The 13,278-nt window shown below is 41.0% G+C and overlaps 1 long non-coding RNA gene across 1 annotated transcript; it reads left to right on the top strand.

The window, feature by feature from the left end:
• The first annotated feature begins 656 nt into the window (after positions 1–656).
• LOC116689591 (uncharacterized) lies at positions 657–3,074 on the top strand. Its single transcript, XR_004332050.1, has 4 exons — positions 657–667; positions 1,125–1,138; positions 1,989–1,993; positions 2,656–3,074. It is a non-coding gene; the product is annotated as an uncharacterized LOC116689591 (long non-coding RNA).
• The last annotated feature ends 10,204 nt before the right edge of the window (positions 3,075–13,278 follow it).

Below are 13,278 nucleotides of genomic sequence, written 5' to 3'. Positions count from 1 at the left end.
GTTGATGCTGTGCTCCTTGTATAGAGCGTCATTGTCCTCATGTAAGGTCATGTACTGTACTGTGACACAAAACGCTGGCTACATGTATGTGTGTGTCATGTAATGTGATAATAATATGGGTCTCATTGCTTTGGTGCTATCCTAGCCTTGGTTCAGGCGAAGGTCACTATGGATGTTCATGCTAAGATTTTAGATGTTGGTGATAAGTTATTGAGGTTGCTATTGGGCAAAGGAATAACAAACTTGTCTATTTGTCCACTTTCTGCCCACTGTCTTTCTACTTCTCTGGGTCAAATGATAGTCGGTATTTTTCTTACTAGTGCAGTGCCCGTTCAAAACGGGCTGATTGCTTGGCCTCCTGTATTGCTGCTAGAGACTCCTTCCATTTTAGTTAGATTGCTAGTTGGATTTGCAACCAAATCCTGATATAGCTTCCTCTGTACCATAGAGCTCAATTGTAGTACCAAAAAAAGGATCAAAATCAAATCAAAACAACTTTAATTTCCTGTGAGGGAACTTTGTTTGTGGTCAGTATGATTTTATCCCGTTTTGGTAAACTTAGCTACAGTGCCCAGCTGTTTTAGGAAATCATTTTGCCTTTGTCAAACATATATTTCTGATCCATTTTAAAGATTTATATCCTAGTTACAATTTGGCTTGAGCCTGAGTGCCACAGACAGGGTTGGGCATTTGGGAAAGTATTGTGAGATGGACTAACGCATTGTTGGATTTTGTCGTCTCATGGGATATTTTGACAATAAGGGCAATGTACAATATCTCCAGCCTTATCCTTAGACTTCGTTCACGTGGTTGTTAGTTCAGATACGAAAGAAATTACAGCATCAACAAAAAAAACTACCTGTCTATCAGTCTACACACCCATTTCTTTTCTGCCTTTTTGAATACTTTGTTGTTGTTCTGCCGGCCTTTTTTTCTCTCTGCATCCTCACAAACCTGTCATACTGTCTCTCACGTGTCTGTCTGCATACCATCCGGTCTGCTACCCAACGTGCCTTTTTACCTCTCAGTCTGTATGTCTGCCAGCTAGGAAAGGTCAGTACTAAATGGGCTGAGTGTAAACAATGCCCTCCGTACCCAGGACAGGGACAGCCAGTGTCCCTCAGCGGACATTCTGCATGTGATGTGTGGCCAGCCCTCCCCATTCATCTTTACTCTTCTCTGCTCTTGCTGCATTTGTTTCTGTTTTTGCCACCCTCCTCCTTTTTTGTTCTGCTTTTGGCCACTTTTCTTTCAACCACTCTTTTTTTTTTTTTCTCTCCTCTGCCCTCCATCTCGGTGTCCGTCCATCCGGCCTTCCTCTCCTACCCTCCTTTCCCCATCAGTCCCCATCAGGAGGAACCTAATAGGAAATCAAAGTTTCTGGTGGAAGAATGGAGTGGGGCTTAGCGTTACCATCCCATGGGTCCTCCCTGCTGAAAGAGGAGTGCAGAAAAGACTGGCACTGTGGAGGGGAAGGTTAATGCAGCAGATAGTCTTTCCCTTACTCTCTTTCCATGTCTCTTTATCCATTATTTTACTCCAAGACGCACACACTCTCTATCTTTTTAGTTCTTTTCCCTTCTTGCTGCCTTTTATGCTCTCTCTCTCTCTCTCACACACACCACACACACACACACACACCACACACACACACACACACACACACACACACACACACACACACAGCTTTTTCTCCAAAAGAGTGAATATGACAGCAGGTGAACTCAGCCGCCCATAGACGGATGGTTTTTGACGAGTTGGATTTGCAGCCCACCAATGCACCATGCGTCCTTTGAGATGTTTGTTGTATGTCTTTGGATTGATGTGTAGGTGTGTGTTTGTGTGTGTGTTGTGTGTGTGTGTGTGTGTGGTGTGTGGTGTGTGTGTGTGTGTGTGTGTGTGTGTGTGTGCGCGCGCGCGCGCGCGCGCCACCCCTGCCCTTCAAAGCACTGCCTATGTGTAGCAATTGACTCCATGGCCCCTGTGAGCTCAGGTACTGCTGCCTTGTCAAGCATATCAAGAACAGTGTTGGGAGTACCGCGTTACAAGAGTAACGCAATTACAATATAGCGTAGGTCTTTTTCCTGTAACGAAGAAATATAACGCATTGCTATTTACATTTCGGTAATTGTATACTCGTTACAATCTCAGTACCGCGAGTTACAACGCATTTTAACGCAACATTAAGAGTCTTTTTTTATTTTTTTCATTTAAAGAATTCACCAACAACGCGAAACATTTCTACACAGGGAAAAGTGTTCGTGAGTGAGTGTTATTTCCTGTTGCTGTATTCGATGGTTGAGGTGACTGCAGATGCTTTGTGAGATGGATATTATTATGTTCAGGAGGTCTTACGCTGCGTTGAAGCGAGCTGTCCCGTCTTCCCGCGGTCAGAACCAGAACCAGAACCAGACAGGTAGGGACAACATCTGTGTCCCAACAGGTGACGGTACGTCAGCGGGGACAGCAGTGTGTCCGAGCTGCTGACAGATAGAAACATGTCGGGAATTAATGTTAAGGCTTGCTACACGTTAATATCATTGCATTTTATCAGCCGTGGAGACTGAAGAGTTACTATGCCTGTAGTGGAAAGGCTTCGAATAACGACCAAGTGAGTAGACTTGTTTAGCATCTAGCGTCTCACGTTCATCTTAGTAAGCTAGTAAGAGTGCACAACAGACAACTTCCGTGTATGCTACTTCAAAATAAAAGCACTTCCTGTGACGTTCGCAGTAAAACTAAATTACTGTTAAACAAAGTTGTATACCTTTTCACAAATCAGTAAATCAAGTACTGTAAATAATGTAGATATTGAGTTTTAATCACATTATAATTGACCATTTCCTTTAGACAACCTTAGTTTTAAACTAAACAACATGAAATTCGTATTCAAGTGCTTCACAAACATTTTGCAACTATGCCGCATACTTCAATAACTGTAAGGTCCTTTTAATTGAGTATTTTCATTCTCCTACTTGCCTGTTGTACGTTTTATTCATCTATTTTTATAGCTGTGGTTACTTTCATATTCATATTAATTATACAAAATATTATGAATAATCCATGATGTATTAAAGTGGATAAAGTGGAGACTTTTTTGAGACGGTGGCGAAATTCACAAGATGCCAAGTCCAACTTCTGCTGTTATTTTGGTGTAACGTAACTTAAAAGTAGTGCAAAGCATTACAATTCAGAGACAGTATTGTAACATAACTAATTACTCTCAAATGACAGTAACTAACAATCTATATATTGTATTACATTTTGGAAGTAACTTGCCCAACACTGAACAAGAAGCATTTACAAAGGCTGTATTGCTACATATGTTGCCCATTTAAATAATAGGTATATTCTTAAACATATCATTACAACCCTTGCATCTTAAAAAAGTTAGTTGTTGCTTAAAAATGATTTCAAAAGCATTGAATTAAGGTAAAAAAATAAATAATGTTTAACAAAAGTAAAGCTTTTTAAAATTCAGAATAGAGTTAGAATAAAAAAGAACATAATGCATACTAAGCAAATTAATTGTGTCCTCTTTTTATATCAGTTTTGAGAAGCTTCATTGTGTAAATGCTATATTTATACATGAGCTTTTTTCCTTTTATGAATCAAAAGAGGACTTGTTAAAACACAAGAACATACTGAATGAATTTAGATGTTTGAATTTCCTCCTCCTGCTGTATATCTGTCTTGTTGTATCTCTCTCTCTCTCACTTGTTTATTGTCATGTCTGTACTGTGGCTAGCTAAAAACATGATGCCTAAAAAACTGTCTAACTAAATCAGAATATATAGTTTATCATTTAAAAGCAGCTGAGCAAAGTAATGAATTAATTTGCTAAAGTTGATAAGACCACTCTTTTTCTTGGAGGAAAAGGGGTTTTAAATGAGATGGTGCATACATGTGTGTTGGAGTGGGTATTTGTATTATTCATGCACATGCGTATGCATATACAGCATTACATATATCAGAACACTGGCAGAAAGTGCCATATAAAAGTGAGGCTAAGCCTAGCATTAGTCCTGTAATAGTTGTCAAGCATCAGCCGATTTAGGCTGAGCAGTCCAGATCCTGCTGTGTTAAGCTGCTTAAACACTCTGAGGGGGGGAAGATTAAACGGGGGGGGGGCTGTATGGAACAGGGTGGGGCACAAGCCCGTAGATGAAACACACTTTATTTAGTAAGGAGACAGGACAGAAAACCCTCAACCACCAAAAGAGAGGAAGAGTGGGAGAGAGATGATGCTATGAAGAAGCTGAATCCAGATTCCCATAAAACTAGTTCCAAATGTCCTCCTTTCTGATCCCTTCATGCCTCTTCTCAGCTACCTCTTCACCCCTCCTCGCGTCTGCACACCACCCACCTGCCCTCTGTACTCCCCCACAGAAGAGTTTGGATTCTTGGAAGGTGTTGGGTGTCTACAGTGTCACAACTAAACAAAGCCATTTAATAACAAAGTGGGCCGGTGAATGTGCCGGCGCAATCCGACCCCTCTTTCTTTGTGGCCGTAGAGAAAAACGGCCTCTCAGAGTCAAGAGGATAGAGGGCGGGCAGGGGGAGGCACACCACTTCGATCCACAGGTTATCCCCCTATCCACCCTCCCAGACCCACTTTTACAGCCTCCCGTCCACCCCACACACCCACACTTTTAAGTGCACCCTTTAAAAGTGAACATTATATCTAAAACAGAGCTGTATGTGTTACAGGACCTCCAAGAACAAGATACTCCCTTTCTTTTTCTCGCTCTCATTTTTTTCCACTTAAAGCCAATTTCATTATGTATGATAAAACAGGATTTAGCCGACACTTAACAGAAAATATTAAAAAAACGAGTTAGACGATGAAGGTTTGAGTAGGTGGCTGGGGGAAAAATTGATACAGCATAGTATCACGATATTTTTAGTGGAAATACTGTATCAGTACACAAGCGCCAAGTTTTGATCTTTTGTTATGTATGTGTTGGTCAGTTTGTCTGTTTGACAATGCCATTTTGCAATAAAACTGTAGGGATATTAACAAACAGAGAAATATATCTTTTTAGATTAAACAGATGTTGACTAAGTTTCCTTTTGGGGACATCATTTGAAATTTGGAAACATTAGAAGTTTGAAAAAAGGTAATAAATTGCAATATATGGCTGAATATTGCAATATGTTTAAAATCGCAATAATATTGTATTGTTGCATAAGTATTGTGATGATATTGTATCGCGAGGCGTCTGATGATTCCCACCCCTAAGTTTGAGTCATTTCTTTGCTTTCTATGTAATAGGAGAATTTTAGAGATTAACACACAAGGGCCAAAAATAGAAGTGATTACTCATAGTCATATGCCTACAGAATGCATTTATTGTTTAATCACGTGAATGTCTAAATGACATTCTGTTATGTTAGGTAAGCATCAAAAGAAAACAAAACGTTAATGTTACCAAGCATCATTGTAATCCTAGGTATTATTTTGTAGTTAGTAATCATTAGTATCATTTAGTTTACTACCTTTGAAACGCTTTTCTTTATTTTTAACTATATTGAAACACAAAGAAGTACACAGGTCATCTGTCTTGTCTACGCTGCTGATTATGGGAAAGTAACGCCCTGTGTGTGTGTGTTTGTGTGCGTGTTTGTGTCAGTGTGGTGAACTGTCTGTCAATCATAGTCAGAGTTAATTATTTCGTTGCCCCCTTGGGTGTGAGTATGTGTCGGGAACTCTGACCCGGAGGCTTGGGGTTGGGTCTCACACACACACACACACACACACACACACACACACACACACACACACACACACACACACACACACACACACACACACACACATTTTCTTTCCCCATGGAGAGGTCCACTCAAGTCCTTCCAAGGATGGTCCATCGGCCACCTGACTAACGCCTTTGCTGACCAGGATAAGGGAAGTCTATGTTTGTGAGTATCTGTGCACACACTTTGCAGACTAAAACAAGAATCCCTAGTGTTACCTAACTTTGAGAATATTGTGATTTTTCTAACCCTACCGGAACATGTTTGTACATATAACATGTTTGTTATTTGTGTCCGAACAGTGGGATTTTATAAGTATGCATTTAACTGTATCTTTAAGTGTATAAAAGAGAGCTAAAGAACTGTTCTTACATTTATGCCTCTATATGTGTGTGTGTGTGTGTGTGTGTGTGTGTGTGTGTGTGTGTGTGTGTGTGTAACACTGCAGACAGCACAATGGACTGGTTATGGTTTCTGTCAGACCATTGGCGGCAGCACAGTGGAACACACAGCCCTGTTTCAGTGGCTGGTGGAGGCAGCCTGTGTGTTTGTCCCTTGTCAGTCTGTGTGTTTTTCTGACTTACAGGATCGATTGCCACAAGCAACTTTGATGAATTTAGCAAATGAGATTGAAGGCGTTGACAAGAGATGAGACATTTCTCAATACCTGGACAAGCAAGTATAAAAGATCGCACGTTAAAAATAATTTTCATTTATACAATAATCAGATGTTCTCTCTGTGACTGTTTGGCACTGTCTACAGAGATTTACCTATTTTAAATGGAAATGATCAATTTGACGCTTTGATTTTCTCTAACTTCCTTCAAAATAGTTTCAGTATTTCTCACTGTGTTTGTTGCCCTGTTTCCTTCCCCAGAGTAAAGAGGGTGGTTATGCTATCCACCACCACAGAGTAGCAGGGCCTTTGCCTTCTGATAAACATTTATTGTACACTGACCCCACTGACTGACATCAATTATCAAAGCCAAATAGTCAGCGCCAAACCGCCAGGCTCAAACAAATTCAATAGTCACTACCTTGGTGTATAAACAATAACAGAAAGCTCCTATTTTAATCACATCAAAAACCAAAAAACCCTGCTTTTTATTTTCCCACAGGAGAGAAATAAAAGCTTGTACTATATCCCACACCTATATGTGTCTCGCTCCATAAACTCCACCCCACACTGTGAGCTAAATTGATGGAGAGTAACCCGACAATGAAAATTAAAACACTGTCACCTTGTTTTTGAAGATGAAAGATGCCGAGCAAAAGAGAAGTGAGCGGGGTATTATTGGATTAGCAGCCGACACAATCGCATCTGTGCAGATTTTCCTCTGTGCTTTAAATGTGATTGTGGGCAATAACATGTCGATTAAGGGACCATGGCTGGACTATTGGAGGCTTTGGAAGAGTCTGCAGAGGAGGTGATTAGATTAGTGAGGGCCGGAGTGGGAAGCCTGAGGGAGAGGGAGTGAATACTGATGAGAAGGTCCAGAAGTAACCACAAGAAAAGTCACACTTTTTTGTGCATGCTATATTGGTTCCACTTCTCTTCAAAAACACAAGAAAGCACATGGAACAAACATGGTAATTTGGCTTGTTTTGTTGCACGTTCACCTCTATGGAAAAACATTTGAGACAACCTCACTTGGGCTCTGCAGCACTAATCAAGGTGGGAATGATTGAGGAACGACGACAATGACAGACACAGTTTCTAATAGGTTGTCATCTTGTCTTCTAGCAGCAAGCACCATTCTGCAGAGGGGAACAGGGGCTCCTGTCCTGCAGAAAGTTCAACTCTCTAAACTCTTTGTTAAGTAATACCACTTTTATACATAAATATTGTGTAAAACGTGGGGTAATCATCACACATTGAAACTATATTTCACATTACAGGCTGTTTGCCGGATCCAGGTATGCGATTTATAACAAGATGTGTAAAATGGCATGGAGTAGAGATTGAACATGTCAGACTGTGAGGTTGAACTTAACTGAATTTGAGCAAAACAAGAGTGACTTCTAAGCTGCTTTATCAAGTTGTTTACACTGCAGGCATGCCAGTTACTTGGACAAGGTTTTGTTGGATTTACGTTTTCAGAGTTTGTGCTGTTTGTATTTTCATGCATTGAGTTTCTCTTTTATAATAGTAAAGACTTCAGGATTAAGACAAACTGAGTTTCACATGCTAAACCTCTTTTCCCCTCATGTTACTTCTTCCCTGTCTCCACGTCTCAATCTCCCTCCTCCATCTGTCTTCTCCCAGATAACCAAGAAAAGGCATCTCTTATTTCCACCTGACAAATTGTCTTATCGGTCAGCGAGCCAGTTGGGGCGAATGAAAACATGACCTTCTCAGGCGGGGTCCCTCACAGAAGAACTCCGGGTACACTGATCAGGACTGATAAAAGCACAAGGAAGAGGATACGGCACACTAACACAGAGACTTATCTCCAGGTACACTGATCAGCAATGATAAAGCCATGGGAGGATAAGGTAGAGCAGTGGAGTGGCAAACAAGCACCATTAGGGTTATTCTATTCATACTTGGAGAGAGAGAGCAAGGAAGGTAGTTAAGTGGCTAACAAGACCCATTAGTACCACTCAGACTTTCAGAGTGAAGGCTGGTAGACTAACTGACTAACTGCTGATTGACAGGAGTGGACGGGGGCTGAAAGGGAGGGGGAGAAAACAAGGAAAGACTTATAATTTCACATGTACCCAAACACCTTGATTACACCTGGTTTGTTTGAACAAAGATGTTAATGAAGCTTTTCGGAATAAAGGATCCAAGGAATTGGGTGGAGAAAAAAGGCTGGTGAAGGTGCCAGTGGAAATAAAGAGAAGGATCAGTGGAGGGAGGAGAGTGCATGGGGATACAGTGCAAAGATCTGGCTAACCTTTCAGAGCTGTCCCATTGTCCCACATTAAAAGCAGCAGCGTCCATTGTGAGAGCACAAGGGCAAGGTCTCCCTGCGAGCGGAGGGAAGTTAGACGAAGAAGAGAGAGGAAAGAAAAAGCGAATGACAGAAAGTTGAAAAAAGTTAAGGATGTGACCGGAGCATAAATCGCGTGAGAAACAAAAAAAAGTATGACGGGGAGGAAGAGATGGGGGGGGAGGACAACTTGGGGTGTTTGCACAAGATAAACGGCTCCTCCTCTTTACCTCACGCTTGACTGCTCCAGGACGGGGAGAGAAGGAGAGAAGGAGAGAAGGAGAGAAGGAGAGGGGAAAGGGGAAGAATAGAGGGTCACACTAGACAGTGGGGGCTTTGTGGGCACTTATCGGAGACTGATGGCAAAGCAGTGGACCCAGAGTGGAGAGACAGTGAATAGAAAGGGACGAAGGTGTGTGTGTGTGTGTGTGTGTGTGTGTGTGTGTGTGTGTGTGTGTGTGTGTAACTGTACCGCAGGAAGTAGAAAGGATAGAGAGATGATGCAAAGAGAGATGAGAAACTGTGAAGCGCAAAATGGGGTAAAAGAGAGGAAGAATGGCGAGCCCAACAAGCAGCAGCATAGCACCCCGTAGATCACTTTACTGAGCTGAATGCACCTTCAGGAGAGACTGAGGAAGCGAGATAGCGACAGAAGGAGGGAGAGCAGGGACACTAACAAAGAGTGAGAAGGTCAAGAAGAGGTATATGATATGGAGGGAGAGAAAATGGAAAGCGGAGGAGGTAAAGAGCCGGACATGATTGGGTTACACAGCAGAATTCCAGTATCGTGTTCATCAAGGTGGTGTTTCACAGAGAAAGGGACTCTGCTGTTAGTTTCAGAGAGATCAGGATTTGAAAGAAGAAAAAAAATGAAAGAAAAGTTTGTTTCTATACTGTCAAGATTCCTTTTTACTTTTCTCGTTGCTTACTTTCTAACGCCTTCACTTTCCTTCACTTTCCCACTTACACGCACGCACGCACACACACACACACACACACACACACACACACACACACAAACACACTCAGTCAGCAGCAGCTCCCAGCTCCCCGTGGTGCGCCCGCTGAGAGGGGTCATGTCAGACATCAACACCCGTCGCGTCAGCTCTTTTTCTCCCACAATTCAACACAGCTGAGGCTGTCACCACACTAACCTCCCTTCCCCCCCAAAAACCCAGACACTGGCCCCTAAGATTCACGGAGACACGCACATTATTATGATGTACACACATTACGTTAAATGCACCACCCCACACACACACACACACACACACACACACACACACACACACACACACATATGCTTATTCACACGCCTTATCAAACACACACATATTTGGATGCAGAGGCGTCCCAGAGGAGACAGACCCCCAACTGGTGTCCACCAGCAGGGTTTCTGATCCTGTGCTGACATTCCCATCTCAGTCGTCTCAACCTCTCTGTCAACTTACAGAATAGAGACACCAGGAAACACACACACCGTCACAGTTGTCTCAGCTAGTCTGCCAGCTAAAAGAATAGCTTAACGAGTTTTTCATTATCTTCGTGTCTCGCCCCTCTTCTCCACAGATATGGTAAATTAGATCAAAATGTCACTACATCTCGTAGCTGCACGTTCTTTTGCACGTGCCTCTGCTTCATTATTAGACAGAAAGATGTTTATGTACGCTGAGTGTAAAGTCTATCAAACTATGATAATTCAAGTAAATTTCAGTATACTCACTGTGACTCCTGATATCTTTGTTCAATGGAATCCCAAATGCAGGAGCTTTTGAAGTTGTGGAAAGAGAATGAGAAGTCAATCAAAAACAACAAATGCAAGTCTATTTAAAACAAATAGTAATCATTAGCCATTGGTGATCTACTGCATGTTGTGTATAAGACCATACCATTTGTTTTGTAAAGTTATTTGACTGTAAAAAGAGTTCAGTCATCTAAGCCAAATTGTGCTGTATGTTTGCCAAGTTGCCTGTGCTTCAAATTTAATTACGAAATACTCAACACACAAATACATTTTTGTCATAGTCAACCATTAAAATTGAAAGTAATCATTTACTTAATGTTTGCCAGACAAGGCATGCATGGTTGAAACTCAATGCCAATCTAAACTGGAAAAAACTATGGGAAATGCCAAAGCAACAAAAGTGAAAATGATTGTCATTTTGCAGGAGTATATATCTCATCTCTCCATATTTTGATCATGACTACACCAAGCAATCCAGATATGGCAACCACTGCTTGACACTGTTGTATATATATAATTTCTCAAACAACTCAAGTTTTGGAAAAAGTAGAACTAGGAATCATCTAGCTCACAATATTACATGTCTAAGTGACAGAGACATAATTGGCATCATTTGATTCAAACAATTGTAGACAGGAGGACAATGCAAAGGCCTGCAACACCAACAAAGCTCTGTCTGAACAATGTTGTGTAAGACAGCCTGGGGATCAGTCATTGTCCCCCTGTCTTTCTGCACGTCTCCTTCTGTTTAATTAAAACACTGTGATAATGTGACAGACCCAACAAAGTTGACTGCATCCACTGATCCGCTGCTGTAAAAGAGAGTGTATAACAAAGGGCAAGCTTTTATTTAAACGAAAACTTTTCTTCATTTCACAGCCATACATGTTAACAATAACAATAATCCACTGTCAAAAACAAATTAGCGGTGTACAGCACCTAGAGTACAGCATCAAAATGTGAATGTCTGAAAGAATTATATGAGATAGTTAACATTGTATGATTAAAGAGTGCCAACAGGAGAACAATAAAGAGGAATGCCGCGCTAACAAAGCTCAGTTTGACTGATGTTCTGTAAGGCAGCCAGGAGGATCAGTCATTGTCTCTCTGTGATTGGTGGGTTGTCTCGGCTGCTCCGCAGCATCACCTCTAGCAACATGGGAATTCTCCCCTGCAGCTGTTTCTCTTTGCCCGCAGAGAGAGAGAGAGAGCTTACATGAGTGATGGCTTAACAAAAGCAGTACAAAAGAACTCAAATGAGTGTTTGATAAGTTATCTGACTGAAGATAAGATCATTTAAGAGTGCTTTGGATGACATCAACATGAAAGTCCGCAAACTATGGTGCAATCCAAAGGAAATGTTGCTGCTTCTATCAACCACTGGATATGTATACTGCAAACCCCAACATCTCTGTTGAACAGACGAAAGTCCCTAAGGCCAGCTCTGTGCACCCTAAATAAAATCATATGGGTTGATCAGGCATTAGTCCGGGTTAGTTTTGTCCACTTAACTAATGTACAATAAAGTCAGTGACATGTAATGTTAATAAACATAAACTGATGATCTTATTTATGCCAGATTTTGCATTAAATCACCATGAGTAATACATTAACTATAAATTAGTCTCACATTGCAGGACCTATCTCCGCTGTGATGGTTAAACGGCTTATCTATTCTGCTCTTGCTTGTTTGCATTTCTTTAAACCAATCACAACCATCCTGGGCAGAACTAAGCCCCGGATACAGCAACCATGCCCTTGCAAAATAGATATTGGAGATAGTGGAAGGAGAGAAAGAGATGTCTGATGTCAGGCTTTCTCTCAGCAATGTAAATCAGTTGAGGCTGATTAGCTATGCATGAACTAGGCTTGAGTTATGTTCTCCTTTGATATTGTTTGCCAAAACAACCTTTTATTTCTATTATTATCAAAACAATCAGCCCTGTATGTTTGAAAGGTGAATAGTGAAAGTTTGTGGTTTCCCTCTTTAAAGAACAGCAGTTGTGGTCAGCTTGACTTTGTCAGTTACAATGGATTGCAACAGAGACACATTTTCACTGCAGAACAATGAGACAAACATCTGTACATCACAGAGATCCTGCAGCACTAAAGAAGAAAGCACTAAATTAAGATGGCTGCCATGTCTCAGAAATAGTATTTAATAGGCAATGTTGAGGCCTGAGGCCTAAGATTTTCGTTGCCAACGACTTCTTCTGTAGAACATTAACCGCTGCGCACCTGTATGTTGCAAATGCTTACATTCATATACACTGCTTCTCTTTTCAGCAACTTTGTATGAACAATTGTTTTTGGATTGTTTTTGTTACAACATAGTATTACTTCCAATTTCAGTCTACAGTATCAATATATATAGTGGATAGTGCATAGTGAGTTTGAGCTGTTGCCTTCAGGCACAAGGTACAGGTTATCAAACTGCAAGCTTAACAGGTACAAATCCTCATTTGTGTTGTTTTCAATCAAATTAATGAATATTAACAGATACTTTGTGTGTGTGTGTGTGTGTGTGTGTGTGTGTGTGTGTGTGTGTGTGTATTGGCTCCAGTAATGTATGTGTGACTAATACTACTAAATAAGACTTGCGGTACTTAACATTATGGCTATAAGATGTGCAATGATAGAGTACTGGTGCAATATATGTACAAAGTATGTATATATACTGTATATATATAAACTGTATATGTTATTTACATTTGATATGGTAGTATGCAATTGGGCATTGTGCAATACAGAAGTTATTGACTACAGCGTGAGTTAACAGGAAATGTGCAATCATTATCAATATTGGGACAATTTGCTGTGGGTTCTCTTCTGTTCTTCTGT

Source organism: Etheostoma spectabile, chromosome 5 (assembly GCF_008692095.1).
Source record: "Etheostoma spectabile isolate EspeVRDwgs_2016 chromosome 5, UIUC_Espe_1.0, whole genome shotgun sequence".
NCBI lineage: Eukaryota > Metazoa > Chordata > Actinopteri > Perciformes > Percidae > Etheostoma > Etheostoma spectabile.
The sequence above is the reverse complement of the archived record's forward strand: the minus strand, read 5'-3'. Positions and strand labels throughout refer to the sequence as shown.